At 33.9% G+C, this 6,703-nt stretch overlaps 1 pseudogene; it reads left to right on the top strand.

Moving 5' to 3' along the window:
- Positions 1–4,069: 4,069 nt before the first annotated feature.
- LOC126703661 (UDP-glycosyltransferase 74B1-like) lies at positions 4,070–6,564 on the top strand (annotated as a pseudogene).
- Positions 6,565–6,703: the final 139 nt, after the last annotated feature.

Here is a 6,703-nt window from a genome sequence, read left to right as displayed (position 1 = left end):
TAACACCCAAGTACATAAATTAATTAAAACCCAGATAAATATCAATTTTGATTTTAAAAATCTAAGCCAATTAATTGTAAAAATTCAAGCTTTCAAACTCAGAAGCGATAAAAGCAAACACAAAAATTAAACTAGACGACATACAGGAGAAAGAAGAGGACAAGAAGAAAGACACTGAATGGAAGACTGGAATCTCTGTAGTTGATGAAAGCAATGGTGGGAGGAAAAAGAAGCTAGACACTGAATGGAAGTGACAAACTGTGTTTGAAAGGAGCTGAGAATATCACGTGAGGGACTTTTAATTGGATGTTTTAAGAGACTTGGGCAATTCTGTCTTTTAATTGGATGCAATGTACTCAAAAGTCATGTGACTTGCACATGAGCCTAATTTCCATCAAAGTTAACAGGTAAGTTAACGGTGGGTGCAAAGTGTGCAAGAGATAATAGTTTAGGGTGGTAAGTGTGCATCTGCATAGTTTAGGGTGGTAAGTGTAAAATGAGGTATAGTTTAGGGTGGTAAAGTGTAATTTTCCCATTATGTATCAAACTTATCAGTGTTGATTCCCAATATCTTATGATAAGGTTAAGCTGCTTTTAGAGGATGACGTTATTTCTTTTTTCTATTTTCTTAGTAAAGTAGATTTTATTGAAAGAAAGCCCCCACAATTGGAACAGGATCATTCCCCAATCCCCATCTACATCGGCCAAAACTTTGTGAGCAATAGATATGGAAGTGAATCCAACAAAAAGAGTACAAGAGCTTTACACAGCAGTAAATGCTTCTCTGATTATGTGAGAAGCAAACCAATTAAAAAAAAATGGTACGTTTACAACATTTTCACAACAAATCATAAGTAATAAATTGTTATTAGTTTTAATTTGAACATACTACTGAAATTATTTTTTTGTCTACCAATAACAACCCGTAACAATTTGCTACTTAAAATTTATTGGAAAAACATTGTAAAAAGATTATTAACAAACTAGCCATAGAGCACTAGCCTGCTTTTCTTAGCACCTAGCAGAGGCCAATAAAGAGAATGGTCCTCTTCTACAACTGCCAATCGGTTCTTATGAGCAACTTGCACAATTAGTAAAACTAGAAGAAGAAAAAAAATTAATGAAAAACCCTCTTATTCATTTAATAAAAATAATACATTAGTTCAAAATAAAATTACATTACTAAATTGCAAGTCAGGTCCAAGTAATTAATTAACCGGATTCAGTAATATGAAATTATGGATAAACTGCTAAATAAATCACAAGAAGAACAACCACACAGGAGATAAGGAATTCTCCAAATACTCTTGGGTCTAGCCCAATTTTTGTCGAATTCAGTATGAAAAAAGATTGCGATATGATCAAAATTTAGAAGATCTCCAATACATGTAACTTGACTTATACCTAAGCTTCCAGCTATTGCTACAAATGCTTCACCAAGCCTCTGTCTTCACAATGATTTGTTGCCACAAGTCGTGATGCCGATTGCCAAATTGATCTCTTAGTTACTTCAAGGCCACTTGCAAATTTGTTGTCATCTTTGTGATTTCAATATAACACTTCAATAAACACGAACGGGTTATCTAGTGTTTTTGGGTGGCTAAAGTCTCGTCTCAATAGTATATCAATTTAGAGAGGATTGGAAGACAAATAAGATTAACATGGTTTTCTTTTGGTTCCAGTGCCCCTTTTTCTTTGAGTCTCATTTCAATGGTTTTTTTTCTTTTGATTAGGGTTGATGTGGGATTTAAATGGAAATAGGGTTGGGGGTCTTTGGGCTGTAGTTTGGCACAAAACCGACACGTGAAGCAAATGTGAAAAATTCCTGCAATTGAGCAGTTATAAGGCTCTTAATAAAATGGGGAAATTACACTTTACCACCCTAAACTATACCTCATGTTACACTTACCACCCTAAACTATGCAGATGCACACTTACCACCCTAAACTATTATCTCTTGCACACTTTGCACCCACCGTTAACTTACCTGTTAACTTTGATGGAAATTAGGCTCATGTGCAAGTCACATGACTTTTGAGTACATTGCATCCAATTAAAAGACAGAATTGCCCAAGTCTCTTAAAACATCCAATTAAAAGTCCCTCACGTGATATTCTCAGCTCCTCTCAAACACAGTTTGTCACTTCCATTCAGTGTCTAGCTTCTTTTTCCTCCCACCATTGCTTTCATCAACTACAGAGATTCCAGTCTTCCATTCAGTGTCTTTCTTCTTGTCCTCTTCTTTCTCCTGTATGTCGTCTAGTTTAATTTTTGTGTTTGCTTTTATCGCTCCTGAGTTTGAAAGCTTGAATTTTTACAATTAATTGGCTTAGATTTTTAAAATCAAAATTGATATTTATCTGGGTTTTAATTAATTTATGTACTTGGGTGTTATAAGTGCTTGTTAAAGCTCTATTTGCCTCTATGGGAAAATACCCAGAAACGCTTTCAATGAAAAACTGGGTTTAATTAGACTGTTTAAGGAAGAAAATAGTAATTCATGGTGTGGAGAGGCATTTGTGTTTTTAAGAATTAAAAGGGAAAGGAAAAGAAAATGCTTTTAGAATATGCTCAAGAAAACCCAGTCTTGAATTCTTTGGTATTTTCCTTGTTCTCTGGAAAATTATTCAAGTTTTTCATTTTTTCTTGGACACAGAAGACAAAAAGTTCAAAAAGGAGAGCTAAAATTTAGAGAAAGTGGATGTTTGCAACAAATTAAATGGAAGTTAGGCTTTTTGTTTTTTATTAATCTTTGCATTTGGAGTCGTTGGAACTTAGAAGGAGATATGGTTATTGTACAGTGAAGAAAGTAGTATTAAATGACTTTATCCTTGAGGTGTTCATTCATTTTTTTTATTTGTAAATATTCTTACCTTTTTTGGATGATGAGAAGTTCATCTCTGTAGTTGATGAAAGCAAGAGACTTGGACTAGGGGAGCGAAGCGAGAGACAGAGAGACTGGAGTGTGGGGAAGAAGATGAGTAACGGTGAGGACCATATAGGTTTATAAGATACCAGTTAATAGGTGGCAATTTGGTCTTTTGCTAATTGCAGCTCTCACATGACTTGCACATGAGCCTAAATTCCATCAAAGTTAACAGGTAAGTTAACGGTGGGTGCAAAGTGTGCAATAGGTAATAGTTTAGGGTGGTAAATGTGCATCTGCATAGTTTAGGGTGGTAAGTGTAACATGGGGTATAGTTTAGGGTGGTAAAGTGTAATTTCCCCATACATAATTTCATTAGTCAGCATCTAGAATAATTATTCGTACAAGACTTACTTTTGGAACACGACAGTTTGAATTTCTATGACACATGGGATTGCAATAATTCAATGTATCTTTCCACAGAGGAAGTATAATAGGGAAAAGTTAATTTGATGCTTTATAGTATTGGTATAATTTTTTTTTTTTTTAATTTTATGAAAAAAAGTAGTTAATTTTTTTTACTGTTTTTTTAATAAATATTTTTTATAAAAGTGATACTAAAACTTTCTTGAAATAATTTATTAACAAATGTTATCAGAATACCTGTTAATTTTTTAATATACTGATAAATTATTGAAGTTAGTATTTGTTACTTTGATATCATGTTAAGTTATTATTGTTCCAAAAGATTACAAAATTGTGAATTTAATTATTGTACCATAATTCTAATATATATACTATTAATCAAACTTGGTTAGATTATCTAGTGGACTTTATTGAAACTAAAAATTAGCACTGGCCAAATCTTATGCTTGGTTTCTATGATTGGATTAAATTGACAAACATAACATATATTATGCAAAAATGTAAAAGCCTTAAGCTCATTTATGTAGCATATTCTCCTTTATTAATAGGAGAACTACAATTTGAATTCCGTTTCTTCCACTATTATAAGTATTAAATTATTTATTAAAAAAAACATATATCATGTAAACCTATGGAGTGGTGGGTCCAAATCCATTTTATTTTAAAACCAATAACTTGAAAAATTCAATACCTTTTTATATTTGCTGATACAAAAAATTCAATACCTAATCTGTAGAATTTAAAAAATTATTCACCAAATTTGGCCACTAAAGTAAAAGGGTGAACAACTTTTCTAATATTCAGCCAAAATTTTCCATGGTAAATAAGTTCAAGGCACCTCAAGTAAGGCCTATAAGTATGTCTTCTATTCATCAAATCAAGATCAATCCCTGAAAGCAAGAAAAAATGAGCAACCAAAAAGGTCATGTTATTGTGCTCACTTATCCTGCCCAAGGCCACATAAACCCACTCCTCCAGTTTGCCAAACGTTTAGCTTCCAAAGGTCTCAAGGCCACTCTAGCCACAACCCCCTACACTGTCAAGTCCATTCATGCGACCACTGTTGGTGTTGAGCCCATCTCAGATGGCTATGATGAAGGTGGATATAAACAAGCTCCTAGTACAGAAGCCTACTTAGAGTCATTCAAATCAGTTGGTTCAAGAACTTTATCAGATCTCATATCAAAGTTCAAAGACTCAGCCTTACCAGTAAACTGTGTTGTGTATGACTCTTTGCTTCCATGGGCTCTTGATGTGGCCAGGCAATTTGGCATTTATGCAGCAGTATTCTTGACAAACTCAGCTTCTGTGTGCTCCATGTACTGGCATATCGATCATGGTCGCCTGACTTTGCCAGAGAAGCAAGCAACTGAGCCTGTGTTGTTGCCTGGACTACCTTCACTTGGCCCTGCTGACTTGCCTAGTTTTCTCGCGCAGCCTTCAAGTAATTCTGCTTATTTGGCAGTGATCATGGAAAAATTTAGCTGTTTGGATAAAAATGATTGGGTATTCTGTAACAGTTCTGAAGAGTTGGAAAGTGAGATAACTTTCTTTTAACTAACTAAATATGATTTTTTTTTATTTTATTTTATTATTATTATCCCGCATAGGTAGTTCTATTACTTTATATTGTTAAGAATAGATGCCAGGAAGAAACATATTTTGGAAACATTGATTTATATGAACATGGTTAAATAAATCAGGGTCATAGCATTACTAAATAATCTGCCAGAAATAAATTGAAACCGAAAGATAATCATGGGAATTGAGAAATCAAATGATGTTAAGAGGGAAAAAAAGTAGATGATGGAATAGGTGAATTCCTATTTTTTAATTTTTGATGAGATGAGATCAGAAGACCAAGGAATTTCCAAATAATTTAGAGCTTCTCAATATATTCAGGATAATCTTGGACAATGAATAAATATGAAATATATAACTATAGATTTTTATTTACTGCTTCTCCATATATGCTCAGGATAATCTTGGACAATGGATAAGTATGAAATATATAACTATACTTTTTAAATTTGGAAATCATGTGTTTTATTTATGCCTTTATTGAAATTAGAAATGGTCAACAATTAGGAATCTCTCCTATCAAAAAAAAGATTAGGAGTCTTGTTCTTCTTCTTCTTTTTCTTTTTTTTTTTTTTATTTTTTTTTATTTTTTTTTATTTTTTTATGAGAATCAAAGATTAGGAGCCAAATCTATCAAATTCTACATTATAGTTTTATATGCCAAGTAGTAAGACCTGTATTTGTATAATTGTATATCTTTCTCATTTTGTTCATTGATTGTTGAAAAGCTAGTGAAGGCCATGTCAGGACTCTGGCCCTTGGTGATGGTTGGTCCAATGGTGCCATCAGCCTAACTAGATCAGCAGATCAGTGGAGACATAGCTTATGGTGCCAGTCTCTGGGAGCTTAGTAGTGACCAGTGCTTGAGCTGGCTAGAGATGAAACCACCAAAGTCAGTGATATATGTATCATTTGGAAGCATGGCAGACATAACAGTTAAACAGGCTGAAGAAATTGCATGTGGTTTGATAGCAAGCAATATGCATTTTCTGTTGGTTGCAAAAGATTCCATAAACAAGTTTCCAATCGAATTTATTAATTCAGCACAAGAAAGAGGGTTGGTTGTACCATGGTGCAATCAACTACAGGTGCTGGCACATCAGGCTGTGGCTTGCTTTGTGACACATTGTGGCTGGAACTCAACATTGGAGGCCTTGAGCCTAGGGGTGCCAATGGTAGCAATGCCACAATGGAGTGATCAGCCTACTAATGCTAAGTTTGTGGAGGAGTTGTGGCAGGTGGGAGTAAAGGCTAAGAAGAACAAGGAGGGGATCGTGACAAGGGATGAGCTAGAGATGTGTATAAAAGGAGTTACAGCAGGAGAAAGAAGTGAAGAGATTATAAAGAAGGCAACTAATTGGAGAAAGCTTGTAATAAGAGCTGTTAGTTTAGGTGGAAGCTCAGATAATAACATTAATGAATTTGTAGGTAAGTTGGTGAAAGGAGAGGGGAAGAAAGATTGACTTTGGATGGCACTTGATCAAAAAAATTTAGGTCCTTTTGATGATAATATGTGTGACTCAATGGCAGGAAAGAAACTTGAAAAAGCTAGGCTTTGTACAATACATACCCTTTTCAGGATGTTTTTTTATCTTTTATCTTTCAATGTTTATAAGAATAATAGCAAGTATTCAATATGAACATGGCTATGCAATATGTATTGCAGCTTAATCTATACATGTTTTTTGGCACATCACTTTAGCTTCGCTTAATAAGACAACATTTCTTTTTAAAGGCTTTGTTTTGTCAATAGATATAGAGGCAAATCACAATTTGTCCATGTGACACAATTTGAATTGATATAAACTTTGTGTAATTAATGGACTAATA

The sequence above is a fragment of the Quercus robur genome, chromosome 10 (genome assembly GCF_932294415.1).
Source record: "Quercus robur chromosome 10, dhQueRobu3.1, whole genome shotgun sequence".
Taxonomy (NCBI): Eukaryota; Viridiplantae; Streptophyta; class Magnoliopsida; order Fagales; family Fagaceae; genus Quercus; species Quercus robur.
The sequence above is the reverse complement of the archived record's forward strand: the minus strand, read 5'-3'. Positions and strand labels throughout refer to the sequence as shown.